The 15,685-nt window shown below is 35.7% G+C and overlaps 1 long non-coding RNA gene across 1 annotated transcript; it reads left to right on the top strand.

Moving 5' to 3' along the window:
- The first annotated feature begins 8,778 nt into the window (after positions 1 to 8,778).
- On the top strand, positions 8,779 to 11,976 carry LOC127856639 (uncharacterized). The gene is made up of 3 exons (XR_008038152.1): positions 8,779 to 8,855; positions 9,363 to 9,456; positions 11,886 to 11,976. It is a non-coding gene; the product is annotated as an uncharacterized LOC127856639 (long non-coding RNA).
- The last annotated feature ends 3,709 nt before the right edge of the window (positions 11,977 to 15,685 follow it).

The raw sequence follows: 15,685 nt of genomic DNA, 5'->3' as shown, positions 1-15,685 counted from the left end.
CACAAAAAAACTCGATTCATAACGGGGATTTCGTTAAGTTACGCAAAGTGGGTACCTGTATTCTCTATAATTATTGTACATGCACACGTGATATAATTCATACTTAATAATGCTTAGTTATTGCTTATATGACATTTCGAGATTTTGAAATAAATTAATGTTCTATAAGGGGGATCTCGGTAATTGTACAAATTGAAGCTTCCACTCGCTCTTGTCAAAACCGCATTTCCGCGTTGGAAATGGAAATGATATACATTTAATGCATCTTACCTATCTTTCTGGAAACTGAATGTCATAGTTACATAAACCCTATTTACACCGTTTTTGCTATATTTCATTTCCGTTGTTGTTGTTTTTTCGAACATAATAAAAGAAACTCGTTAAAAATTGAGAACTAGGCATTCAATCGCCAAGTGTGAATTAAAAGCGTTCATTGGTGACACCACATGTCTTCACATGTGTAGATACCGTTATTAAGATAAGATATCATGTGTCACCTTCTAATAACATGTATAATGACAATAAAGTGCATTACTATCAGAGTAATAAAACACAGCGTGAATTAGGCTTCATGCTGGGTTTTATTTCTCTTTAAGTAATGCAGATGAACATTGCTTCTATTAATCACCTAGTAACTGATAAAACTATTTAAAAACGTGAACTACTATGTGATGATCAGATCTTTAACATAAAATATTTAAATCTGCTAGTATATTCGATAATAAGATATTGTAATTGTCTTTGACAGTGTTGACGTTCAGTTGTTCACGGATTCTAGATGACAATATACGCTCTGTTATCCATCTCTTACCTTTCTCAAGATCTCTTTTCGGCTTTGGAAACGATATAACTTAAATGCCACCAACTAATCTTTCAGGATATCAATTGTCCGAGTTACATAATCCCCATTGACACCGTTTAACCATTTTTAATGTACTTGTTTTTAAAGAGGAAAACAAAAGAAACTCGTAGAAATAAAAGTGAACCTAGACACAGCTTGTCTAGAAAATGGCGGACAGTTCGTTGCTAACTCGCGCGCCCGATTAATCGGTCGCTGATTGGTAGATAAATTCTTAGATAAAGATTTGATTGACAGTTGGCGACATGTCAATTGGCTTTACCAACGCTCTTAACAATGTTGGATATTTAAGTATAATATTATAATGTCTCTTTCGAAATCCATGACAAAAACTCGATATATGGTTTCTTGAAGCCTTATTTAAGGAAGGCTTACTTCAGATGTAAAAGAATGCTCATTTAAAAACAAGGGTGTGTAACTTTATATAACACTCGGCGGCTTTACCAATTTAAAAAAAAAGAATTAAATAAAATTAACTTTTGATCCGTGATTTTCATGAAAAGCATGAAATAAATACATGATAAATTCTGGTTTAGAGTGTATTTGGTGGTCGGCAAATGTGTGTTTGGTGTCATCATTTTATTGGATTTTAATGATGCAAAGCAGAGGGAGATGCCCTATTGAAAATTGTAAACAGTTTGATAAACATCATAAGCAATAAAACCTGTTTCTAGTTTTGTTCTGTGTCTGTGTCCTCTTTTGAATGCATATTTACCTTTACAATTCCATTTTCCCTTTATGACGAAACAAATTCGTTTTGCCCTAAAGCAATTTCATTTGCTTACATATAAAATACCAGGCCCCTTAATCCCAGTAGTAAAAAAACATAATTAGCTCAATTTTTAATTACTGTAGGTACCTTGCCAAGTACTGTAAGGTAATGAGAGTGTTTTATAAGTAAACCACAATATTCAAAACTAATTAGTAGTCATGATTTTTATATATAACTGATATAGTCTTCTTACACAAATAGATAACACAACCATTTTAATTTCTGCAACTCTATATTAATGATGCCAGTATTTTAAATGATGCATCCACTCGAGTACACGTTTACATTATAATTCCATACAAATACATTTCCTAACTTTATATTTATATAAACTGTGTAAATGTGCACTCAAAACGCTCGTTTGTTAGGCTTTCTAAGCAAATCTTATTAAACAAATCCTAATGAGCAACTAACCAAGTATTTATATATGAAGTTGTTCAATCTGTCGTCACTGTTAATCATCATCAATCGTGTAAAGACTTGAAATCTTATTACGCAAAATCTTGCTTTTAAAGTGTTTAGAAAACACTTTCCTACCACCGGTGTCAAATTTATTAGTTTTCGATGCTGTGCTTGGAACTGTTGGTTCTTCGTGTAACTCCGTTTTGGGATTCAACGGTGTTTCTTCGTAAGAATGAACGGTCTCCCATCGTTGTAACTTTTCGTTTTCGCTTATGTTCAGCTTCACGCAGAAAGCATTCGTTCCGATTGAGGCATCGCGTTTGTAACGCCGAAACACAAGCCTCACGATGGCGTATATGTTATAGAACACGGAGAACGGAGGTGGTAGGCTTGGCGAGTGATAATACGCGTGTATCAATCTAAACCTCAGGTAGTACCAGTGACTATCCGTGTCGTGGTGGATCTTCGTAAATGAATAGCTAAACATTGCTATGAGGAGATTAAGCAAAAGGATCTGGACAATCATCATTTATATGGCCAACAATACGGGTGCTATGTAGGTTCCAAGAGTAAGAGGGCACCTTTGTAGCTTCGAATCACTGTTATTGTTCGAATATTTCTCGTCGCAATATTCTCCTGAAATAAACGAATTAATCATAACGTTTCCCGAGGTAGATATTTAATACGTGCATACCTCTGGCTAAGCTTATTTATTTCTTTTAGGGGCACGTTAGTTGAATTAAACTCTATACTGATGTTCATTTTAAAGGCGTATGCTAATACTCGTGTATTTTTTAAAAAGACAAGTGCAACATAAAATAAGATATGAAATAAAAATAAAAACATTGAATACCTTTGAATTCGTTAAGTGTATCTTCTAATTCTCCAAAAATATTCCAGTATGGCCGTTTTAATACGCCATGCATTGTTTGAAAGTCAAATGAAGACATGGGGTAGAGGATCGCTTGTATCGTGACGGCGAATGAAATATACACCACGGCCAGAATCAGTAAGAACTTAACCAAGTCTTTGAGCATCCTTCCAATCATAACCAAAAGTGGCCCGATAACTTTCAGCGACGAGAAAACATGCAAAAGTCTCAAAGAAAAGAACATGAATGACATTGCCAGCAACACCCTTCCCACGTCAAGACAGCATGTTAAAAGTCGAAGGCATATGCCGCCCAAAAATAAGACTATTGCTGTCAGATCAAACCAGTTCCATGCGTCTCTGAAATAGGCATCTTCTTCAATAAACTGTTTAATTTCTTCAGTAAGAAACGCTACGACCCACGCAATTAGTATGTACTCAATCACGGTTGGGTATTTGAAGACTTTGAACATGATTTCGTGCGATAGAAACATAAGAAAAACCATATAGGAAACGGTGCGATACATAAACTTGACGATTGGACTGTTCATAAAATGACACATTTTACTACCGAATGTGAAAGAGGGGCGCACGGAACAGCTCTTGTTTTGATGTTGGTCTTCTTTGAACTTAAGTAGAATGGAAGATAGTATCGGAAGTGCAAGGCATATTGCAATCTTCCAACTCTGGTTTGCGTCTTGGTCGGATTTCAACGATCCCATCCATATGTCATTTATTTTTGCTTGACAAGCTCTATGTTCGATAAACTTCTTGTTTGTTTTTCCTATTAGCAATGCAGACAAATCCCCAAATGTTTATCTGGATTTTACGAGCATTCCTTTCGTCTGGTTTCTCTTTGCGCTGTAACAGTTGTCCAAGACTTCGTTTGCTCTTTCTGTGTACAGCGACCGATTTTGATTCAATTTGTCTCGTTGATTTCCGTCAACGGTTTTCTTTCGCATCGAATCAAGACATCGGGAAGCTAACAAAGCCGCTGCAATTTTCGAATCAACTTAAGTCCACAGAGCATTCGCCACACAAAACTTTTCATTGCAAATTGCCCAAATGAACAACCACACGAAAGCACAATCATTAGCACCTGATTTTCCTTTCGGTAGTTTCATATTGACACTGACTGTGGCCTGTAGGTATTTTTCAACACGAGACATCGATTTGTACATTTTACCAAATTCGAAAGCTCTTAGATCAATTTCGTTTAGCGATCTCAAAAGAATCAATGCGGTTTCGCTATAGTCAAACATCAATGCGGATGACAGCATCTTTTGTCTATAACTTATCTCTTCATCAGACCTCCATTTTGTGCTGCTTGAAATCATTGAAGAAACTGTTGATTCGGAGGCATTCAGTACAACGGCGATTTTAAGATAATCAACGTGTTCATCTTTTCCTCGTAAGATTGCTTTAATTATTGACTCATACAGCTGCTCTGGTTCTTTTGTTGTTTTAAGGGTCTCGTTTACAATGAAGTCGGAGTTTGTTTCAAAACGAAATTTCGCCTCATATGGATCTTTATCCCGAGTTATGGTCATTACCGGATGCATGCTGTCAATTGATATTTGAATGAATTTAACGTGATTCTTAATCGTTACAGTGACGAGTGACACTACGGGCGCCTTGAAATTCTTACTTATTTGTTCTGCGATCTCAACACGTGTCTTGTCAGAGTCTGTTTCATCGTCGTAAAAGATGAAGTGCGACAAATATGCATACGATTGGTGATTATCACAGCAGCTTTTTAGCTTACAGTTTGTCTCTATCGCTTCTTTCTGTGACAAAGAAAAGATGCCGATTGCAATAGGCGAATAATCCGAAGCTGCTTCAATGTCATGGACCGCAGCGTGTAATAAGTCTGATGCTAATCCAGTAGCGTTTGTGAGAACCCATGCCGCTGAAGATCTAATAATCTTAACCAAAGCCGGTTTCACGGTACGATTGTAATCTTCCGCATCGTCGAAAGCACTTCCTGTATACGAAATTAAAAGTCTGGTTTCTCCTAAGCCCCAGTGTTCAATAATGTCCTTAACGCTACCAACTGTTCCAAGCTTGCACCATGCTTTATTTGAACCAACAAAGTCTTCAAAGGACCCGTATTCGTGTTGTTTATTTGAATCTCCTATCTTTCGGAAACTCTTTATTTGTAGCAATTTTACACTTGTTTTGTCGTCTGTTGCCATTGTTGAGGTGAAAAATGTCTCATATAAATTACATCAGCAAACGACCCGATGGAATCTGAAAACGGCGAAGAAACGTATAAGTTAGGCTATAGTGAAATCAAAATCCATAACATATTTATAACCCGTCCTTAATGTACGGATAATATACAGTTCCATAAAAAATTCAGCAACTTTAAGACAACACGTTCAATATGTCGTAAAATACATATTGAAAATGACTAAAAACACACTGTTTGCTGTGAAATATCTATATATTTGAGACAAGTCTATTCAAGAACGTAAAGTGTCTTCCGGAGCTTATTATTAAAAGCTTGCAGTTTTAGACAACACATATGGCAACAAGTGGATGGAGGCGAGAATTTTTAGCGAAAACGACATTATTATAACTAGCATTTAATAAACAGAGACTATGTGTATTTTATTATGTTTTACCGTGCGTAAATCCGACCGTCTGTATGTCATCTTGTATGTGTGTCTGTCTCTCTGTCTCGGTGGAACACGCGCAGTTTTAGTATTGCACCTGTTTTAAAGAAAACCGTATAATTGCAATTAACTATGAGTGTATTTGTGAACAACTGTAATGTATATCGAATAGATAGTAAAATTGTATTCCATGCAGTTAAGTGCAGCGCATGTCAAATTCAATTACATGTATGAATAAAGAATAAGTGAGTGTTAAGTATAAAACGAATGGTATATATGCACACGATAACAATTAATGTAATACGAGTTTACCTATTTAAAACCCGAACAATTTCCATTGAATGCATTGCTGTAAAACTACCTAACTCCACACACATAAAAGAATAGTTTGAAAGTTAGCAGTCATATGATAATATATAGAAGTAGATTTTCAATATATGGTATTTGGTTACGATACATTTACTATTTAAACGCAACATTGCATTAAACGAAATGAGAGAGAAATGTGCATGATTTACACTTTGAATACAATATATTTGGTCCCTGGACCATTTCTTTTCAGTGTGATATATTATAGAGTAAGATTCTACCTACGATTACGCACATTTGAAAGATGGATACTTGTGAAGAAATGAATATAATTTTTGTATACTGACGTAAATAGATCGCATGTCTCGTAACATAAAATTCGTTTACGCAATAACTAGATAAGGCTTTGATGTAAAAATTTAGTATGTTCAATTGCTGGGAGGGAAAACGATTAATTTTTTTAAGTAACAAGATTAAAGGTTACGTGGCTTGAAATATGACATTCGTTTCCACTGGTTGGCCGGGACAATTGGCGAATGAATGGTGACATTTAGGTCATTTTAAGTAAAGCCCATCGATTTTAAATCTATATGTCAAATGTCTCATGGCTTGCGACATGAAAAAATAAACACTCACATGCAATTTATAGAGAACATATAGTCATATAAAATAGTATTTTGATTATTCTTGAAGGAAACACGGTATTTGTCTATTTTGATATTAAAAAGTCAAAAGTGTGCAACACTCTTTTGACCATGGCTCATATTGATGGCTTTGCTACAAGTACATTTTTTACTGGAGCTTTTTATTTCCAATGTTTACAATTATCAATATAAGGCATTTAATGACACACTTCAAAACATGCAAAAATCTGTGAAAAGGCCCCTTTAAAGCAAAATTACACTTTGACCTTTATGTGTGACATGACTCTGTGGAAGGGAAACGGTTGTTACAACTGGCAAGTATGCTGATCATTGTAAAACTTTGTTGTTCCTTATGTTATAATTTAATTGAGAATTATGAAGCCAAAGTCAGGACAAGCTGTTTGAAGCCAACATTTAATCTCTAAATAAACATCGACCTTTATGGAATGGAGATCGATATTACATGCGACACACCATCTGCTCATGTTGGTTATTTGTGGTAAGTAATTTTAAATTGCATGATGAATGTGAACATAACAGTCGGAACTACCTGTTTAATGGCCAATTTTGATATTTACTTCACAAGGGGATCTTGAACTTTTAAAGAAGAGACAGCCGACACATGACACACGATCTCCTCGTGGTATCCCTCTGTGGTAAGTTTTTAAGGCATGACTAATTGCAAAAATACAATCCGGACAAGCAGCTTTTGGACAAATTTGATATTTGACGTCTAAGTGTTGACTTCAATCTTTGAGGTAGGGCGAAGGGTATTAAACATGACATGTCTTCTCGTAAAGGTGAACATTTGTTGTAATTTATTTTCAAATTATAATAAATGACACAGTTATAATTCGGACAAGCTCGGATGCCCCGAATACCTACATGTACTAAAGCACACACGCACTCCGTATTTGTTACTTACAAACAAAATTCAATATTAGAGCAAAGTCGGGTAATTTCGTAAAGCGCATAACTAAACTGTACTGGTGGTGTACGTAATTCCGGCCACTTTTGGTGGTTTTATTTTAAATTTTCACGCTGAAGAATTGGAATCAGAATAATATTTCACATCAATAATCCTGGGTTCACAACTCATCTGATATGTTCGTTTTATACGGATGGGACGACTGAAATATACCCAAATTCTCCAAATTAAACACCATATAAATCGTCCATTTTTCTGTGCCAATTGTACGTAAAAAATCGGCCACTTTTTGATGTCCAATTCATTCTTTATACTTAAACTATTCATGTTTAGTACATTCCATGGGTTAAGGAAAACGTGTATGGTCAACAATGATACATGTTTCAACAACTAAATCATAAAGTTATTGGGTTTTTATCTCCATTTGGAACTTACCCTTTAAATATGAAAAATGGCGGAAATCAATCTTTTCAAAGTTCCTCTGCAGTTGGTTTGATTTCTTTGTGTGTTTTTAGTTGTTCGCGCAGCCGACAGCTAATGTTACTGCCATAAAATTCAAGTCGGTCTGCTCTTAACTACGCTAGAAGCGTCTGCTCTACTACGCTGGGAACGATATCCACCGCATCTGCCTGTTTATACTTCACCACTAGTACACTGCAGACAGCGATTGTGTGTATGTAATCAATAGTGTTTAACAGCTTATGCGACGACATTGGCCAGTCTAGTGTTTACAGCTTGTGCGACATTGGCCAGTTTATCATTGAAATCTCTACATATTGGCTGCTTTCGGGGAAAACGGGGCTTTATGCATGTCACATAAGATAAGCCTGTGCACACTTATTAGCCTATGCAATGCGCACGAGCTAATCAAGGATGACACTTTCGGATTTTATGGTGTTTTTCATGTAAAGAGAGTTTCTGGTACTGGGATGACAATTAATGCATATGCATAAAGCCCTGTTTTCCCAAAAATGAAGCTTAAATTATCTTTTTATTAACGATTTGAAAAACAACAACACATCTCGACCTGTGCTTTAAGACACACTCTTTCTCAATTTGAATGGGTTGTGTTCATTTCAAACTTGCGAAATAAAAAGCTATAACATAATTTTGAAAACTGAGTTGCGTCTAAGATTATGCAATAGCGAACAACTTCGGTGCCTTCAGCGCTTTGATCCTTTTTCTGCATTTTCATTCTTCTGAGCAACATAAATAGTATTAGTATTATTGCCTTTTGACTAATTCAGCACACAATTACAATAGTAAATTGACTACACATACATTGGGAATAACCCCAGTACATGATCTTATTTTCGTTTAAAAGTAATCTTACCTCTTGTAGAAGTGAAATCTTGTGGATCAAATTACACACTTCGTGTTTAGGTAGCAGTACACGGTAGGAAGCAGAAATATGCGAATTGGCCCCGGTCAAAAAGTGAAATATTGGGAAAGGGTAGGTTTCCATGTCAAATTTGAGGGTAATAGGTCTTATTGTATCCCCAAATTGCATTAAATCCTGAGAATATGACCATTTTCAAATGCGAAACTGTGGGGTCATGACCTCTTGTTGTTGTTGTGTTCTTTGTTACTCTGGAAGGAAAACTGCGGTAGGCATATTGTATTTTGGGTTCTTTTTAAGCTGGAATCGCTAGTAGGGTCACGCTGTGAATTATTGCGCGAAAACCACCTGGATACCTGGTATTTATTCATGGTTTGATGGGTTGTGCTATGTTTTGCGTGTAAAAATATCATTCCAAAAGCAGGCTATCATTACGTTTCATTCGTCCCCAGCCACTTTCGTACATGGTAAAAAGTTGATTTTGAAGCCCCTTTTTGCGGCCTTGTCATTCTTTCACTTTTGTCAATAGTATCACCTGTACAGGTTCCATATGCTCTTTTTTTATCTTAAATGTAAGTTTCAGACTACTTGTGTGCAGTGAATGTGTTTTTATGATTGCAGGTTCATTGTTTTCTGAATTAAGCGTGGTGGAGATCAAGAAGGCGTCCGCGGCTCCGAGAGAGTGTGTGTCTACCGTGGTCTGCTACCTTAAGTGGTAAATGACAAATTTTTGTTTACACAGCCTGCCTGTGAAATGTATTTTTTTAAGCTTTTGTACTAACGTGCAGTGTGAAAATGGGCTTTGGAGAGCTTAGTTTTCACAATTTGGATGTAAATAACTGATCTGAAAAAGGGAGGTAATTCAAATATTAAAAAATGGCTATTTTCAGCTGGAATCCGAAAAAACCTCTTACAGTGATTTCGCTGTCCGACCTCCAGTTTGTTATTATTTTATCACGTTACTCTTACTGTAACATGTTATTTGAGTGTTTCTCATGTTCTTATTGTCTTATGTATACTTGAACAGTTGTATTAATGTAAGAAAATGAGCCAAATAGACAAAAATCAAGAAAATTAGCACCCCGAAGGCTGAAAAATCAACTATTTTTCTCAAAAATTAGGTCCAGACATGTTGGGAAAGGTATCGGCGGTGCAAGTAAGATGTATATAAGCATGAGCAGAGTGTTTAAATGGTTTCCAAAAGGTTCCAGGAGACATTTAAAGTGTGTCTCTCTTGGAACTCTGAAAGCATGAATTGTCAGTGAAATAGGAGTAAAGTGTCACTTTGGGTTAAGTGTTTGGTGTGAAGAAAGACAGTTTTTTTGCAAAACAGTTGATTGAAAACAGTCTGTTTTTGTTAGGAATTGTCTAAAATACTAGAAATAGATGCTTAAACAGTTATGAAAAAGAGTACTTGGTGTCCTTAATTGGTAAATGACAAAAAAAATGTACACAGTCGGCCTGTGAAATGTATATTTTACAGATTTTTCACCACCGTCCAGTCAAAAAATGGGCTTGGATGAGCTTAGTTTTCATAATTTGGATGTAAATAACTGATCTAAATAAGGGAGATGATTCAAATATTGAAAAATGGCTATCTATGTTCCCCAGACTATACTGGGGGACATATTGTGTTTGCCCTGTCTGTTGGTTTGTTCGTTGGTTTGTTTGTTAGCGTCAAACTTTTACATTTACCATAACTTATGCAAATATTAAAGATAGCAACTTGATATTTGGCATGCATGTGTATCTCATGGAGCTGCACATATTGAGTGGTAAAAGGTCAAGGTCAAAGTCATCCTTCAAGGTCAAAGTTCAAGGTCAAAGGTCAAATTTTGCAATATTGAAGATAGAAACTTGATATTTGGCATGCATGTGTACCTCATGGAGCTGCACATTTTGAGTGGTGAAAGGTCAAGGTCATCCGTCAAGGTCAAAGGTCAAGTACAAAGGTCATATATATGTGGTGGGTGTACATGGTGTTTCACAAACACATCTTGTTTCAGCTGGAATCAGAAAAAAAGCTCGTAACAGTGATATGGCTGTCCGACATCGAGCTTGTTATTATTTTATCAGGTTATTCTTACTGTTTCATGTTATTTGAGTGTTTCTCATGTTCTTAGTGTCTTATGTATGCTAAAACAGTTGTATTAATGTAGGAGAAGGAGCAAAATAGACAAAAGTCAAGGAAATTGGCACTTCGCAGGCTGAAAAATCAACAATTTTTCTCAAAAATTAGGTCCAGACATGTTGGAAAAAGTATCTGCTGTTCAAGTAAGATGTATAAAAGCATGAGTAGAGTGTTTATAAAAAGGAAACATGTTTGAAAGGTGTCTAAAAGGTTCCAGGAGAGATTTAAAGAGTGTCTCACTCAGAACTCTGAATGCATGAATTCTCCGTGAAATAGGAGTAAAGTGTGCACTTTGGTTTAAGTGTTTGATATGAAGAAAGACAGTCTATTTCGCAGTACAGTTGAGTGAAAACAGTGTGGTTTTGTCAGGAATAGTCTACAATACTTGAAAAAGCTGCTTTTGCAGTAATGAAAAAGAATAATTGGTGTCCTTAAGGTAGCAGTACACGGTAGGAAGCAGAAATATGCGAATTGGCCCCGGTCAAAAAGTGAAATATTGGGAAAGGGTAGGTTTCCATGTCAAATTTGAGGGTAATAGGTCTTATTGTATCCCCAAATTGCATTAAATCCTGAGAATATGACCATTTTCAAATGCGAAACTGTGGGGTCATGACCTCTTGTTGTTGTTGTGTTCTTTGTTACTCAGGAAGGAAAACTGCGGTAGGCATATTGTATTTTGGGTTCTTTTTAAGCTGGAATCGCTAGTAGGGTCACGCTGTGAATTATTGCGCGAAAACCACCTGGATACCTGGTATTTATTCATGGTTTGATGGGTTGTGCTATGTTTTGCGTGTAAAAATATCATTCCAAAAGCAGGCTATCATTACGTTTCATTCGTCCCCAGCCACTTTCGTACATGGTAAAAAGTTGATTTTGAAGCCCCTTTTTGCGGCCTTGTCATTCTTTCACTTTTGTCAATAGTATCACCTGTACAGGTTTCATATGCTCTTTTTTTATCTTAAATGTAATTTTCAGACTACTTGTGTGCAGTGAATGTGTTTTTATGATTGCAGGTTCATTGTTTTCTGAATTAAGCGTGGTGGAGATCAAGAAGGCGTCCGCGGCTCCGAGAGAGTGTGTGTCTACCGTGGTCTGCTACCTTATAGCACGCAGAAGTCGCATGCTATTCAACAACAACTGTATTGTTATAAACCTACGTAAAACGCTATTACTAGTTCAAGGCCTCGTTGATATCGTTGAAAGGCTCAGGTACTGTATCATAGCCTCCGTGCGTGTATGAACTATAAAAGGGACAGTCCTCTCACATACATATTGTTGCTGTGCAATCTGATGAAAAGCCCGAAAATCCCGGTCTGATTCAATCATAACCCTCGCAACGTGTCTTCAACATTAATATGTTTTGCAAGCAAACAGGCTGAATATATTGACATATTTCTTGTATGAAACCTCGGTATGTAGCAGGATAAAACATCGACTTCCTATTCCTTATTTAGGTCTAACCAAGACAGGATGCGCATATAAATAATCATGTATAGTTTCATGTCATTGTGGTTTAAAATGTTTTTGTGATGCTGACATTTTATTATATTGTTTTTTTTTTAAATAAACGTCGTATTATATTAAAGAGGAAGAAGGATAATCCATGAAAAGCATAACAATTACGCGTTACGTTGTAATGAAGATTTTAAATCCTGTTTGAGCCATTACTTGTGTATGTCATTTTTTTATTTTCAGTATCTATGTGAAGCGTTGTGTGTGAAACTAACTAAACATTTGCAAATACGACCATCGTATTCAAATATGATGTATTGGTTGCTGCAAACTTGCTTGCACATATTTCATCAATTACAGTTGCGATTATTTCTAATAATGTTACTATAATGGTTCATGACCCATGTGATTACTTGAATAGCCTTGTTCTTCCTGTCAAAGCCTTCAGGTACTGCGAGCATAGTATGTGTTGTATTTTAAGCTAGTATTAATTGGCATATTTGGTAATAAATATTTGATTATAATGATGTTATAGGTAATGAATGACAAACTATGTATTAAAACCTTAGATACGTAGATGAAAACATTGTGTGGTGGTGTTAATACGTGTTCCTTACGTATACGACAGTAACCGTTTGGTAAACCATAAAACATGTATGGTAATTGAGAAGAAGCGAGTTGAATTTATTCATATTTTCAAAACGTATTATTCAATTACATGAATTAGCGGTTCAACAATTGTGATCCCCGATGAATTTGCGCGGCCTTCAATTCAGGAATTTTATGTGAAAATAAACTACTGAACATTAATCAAAAGATAAGTAGAATGCGTACTGTTATGTGTGTTTATTGTTTTGTGGTTGTCTTTTCTGGTTTAGGTGCTAACTTGGAACGATCATTTTTTTCTAATTTAAGTCGTTAAATTGCACGATGAACATTGCTAACTTATTTTTGTGAAGTATGAATGAGGCCGTGTTGTACATTATGTAACGACTTTAATCCCCGTGCACTCTAATCGAAGAACAAAGTATAAACGTGAAATACGTGAAAGTGACGGTCGTGTTTACGTCTTATGAACAGATACAAATGTACTTATATCTATATTGTTTTAGCGATGATGTATACTGACATTTGATTCTTAATATGACCTTGATCTTAATTGAACAATATGGAAAAATCCAGCGTGCATTTAATAACTTCTAGAACGAACGTATCAGATAAAAAAAATGAGCATAGTGCGTTATTTTTGACCACAACACATTTACCATGAAACACATTCACTCAGGTGTAAGTTTATTTGTGTTATGTGATCACGAGGAACAAACTATGCACGTCAACTTTAGTATATCATAATCTTAAAACAAAAACATAAAAAATGTCCGTGTTTTGTTAGAAACTGAAATGTTGTAAAGTCCTAGAAGTGTATCACAAGCACATCAAATACATGTGATGCAGTGTTCTGCAAATGTCATAATAATAGACAACCATCGCAAATTGAACATCTTGAAGGTAAACTATTTGTTATCATAAACTATAATTTCGCAAGATTATGTTTTAATGCGACATTTGGTACGACTGACAATGAACTTGTACTGGAATACTCTGAAATTAACATTCATATATTATTTTCTTGCTCATCTTGATCATTTTCTATTAACATATGACACATTAATCATTGATATATAGAGAATAACAGGTTACTGTCCCATCGTTTTGTAATATATCAGGCGAGGCTTAGAATAATATAACTGCGAGGCTTGCCGAGCCGTTATTTTATTCGTGTCGAGCCTGATATATTACAAAACGACGGGACAGTAACCTGTTTTTCTGTTTATCATACCACACTTTCCTAAAAATCTGCAAAACAATCCATTTTTTATATTTAAAATGTACGCTGATTTTGCTGATCCGGCTTTTACACGTTGACATACATGTAGCAACGGCGTTCGAAAAGACGACACGAATAATCGCTTATTTTAAACATCGTATAGAGAAAAACACTTGGTTGCACTACGAATGGGAAGAGTACACTCGCTTTAAGTATTAACGTCTTGAATTGAAGATTAGGAATCGACTTCAGCGATAAATTTAATCGAATAACACACCGATAGTGTGGAGACGCCATTTTGGAGATGTGTATTGAAATTGACATTTTGATGATGGTGTCAATATTGACATAAGCGTGTTAAATCGTTAATTAAATAGTTGAGGATTAGCATACAGTTATCATTTGGCTTGACTTTCTGTGCAACACTTGCGAGTGCAATGACTATATCGATATTTAAGATTTATTGTCCCATTGATGACGTCAAATAGCTACTGTAGTGCGGGCTGCGGTAATTTAAAAAAAAATAAACGTTTTGTGATTTATGACTTTAAACTAGAATAAAATATGTATGTTCTTGTTATCAAATTATTTGTTTTTTTGAACCTGATTCATATTGATAGAAATAGTTTACTTTATTGCAAATCCCGCGTAACTCCAAAGATTGACTGATATAAGAACTTCCTGTTCACCATGATATAAAAAAATATAAAAGGCAACGTTATATCAGGCAGATATCAATGCGGTGGTATGATAAAATGCTCATTCGGCACCATTGAAATGCCTTTCTTTTTTGTAAACACCCAAATAGATCTTATCAGTTAACATGTTTCTATAAATTTGATATTTGCGTCAGTTTAATAAATCCTTCCCACCGCTATCTTTGTTCAGAATTCTTTTCATGGTACGGCATGGATGCGAATATTCAGTTACTTATTGTTTTCAATTCACGGACAAGTGTATTTTTCTTTTGTTAAAGATTTCTATAGAAAGGCGTATACTTTGACTGTGATCTCGGTTAACAAACGTGCTATTCAGAAGTAATGACGCATGTAGATATTATGGACATTTTCATCTGCACTAGTGTAATATTGCGTACGTCCCGGATAAATAACGTAATATTGTTATACGGAACACCCGATATCTTATAATTAATAATAATGTCGTAAACGCTTTTACTCAAACCATCGTTAAGTATTAAGTATCAGTCGTTTCAACATGTGTGCTACACAACAGAAGCTCACCGGCAATATCATTTTCATCAACACAGAATCATCATCCGGCATCAACATTACAATCACGGATATCACGAGCCTCATAACTAATGACAGCATAAACACCAGCGGCTTCCGCACCAGCACCACCGTCATCAGCATTACACCGTCATTATAACCACCACGACTGTCATCAGCATCCGCCCACCAAATGTAATGTCACCAATTCCAGCACCACTCAAATTTTGCATTATCACAAGCGCCTACATTTACATCAGCACAACGGATATCAGCAATACTACCGCTAAAATCCTCAACACAA

This window comes from Dreissena polymorpha, chromosome 13 (assembly GCF_020536995.1).
Source record: "Dreissena polymorpha isolate Duluth1 chromosome 13, UMN_Dpol_1.0, whole genome shotgun sequence".
Classification (NCBI taxonomy): Eukaryota; Metazoa; Mollusca; class Bivalvia; order Myida; family Dreissenidae; genus Dreissena; species Dreissena polymorpha.
The sequence above is the reverse complement of the archived record's forward strand: the minus strand, read 5'-3'. Positions and strand labels throughout refer to the sequence as shown.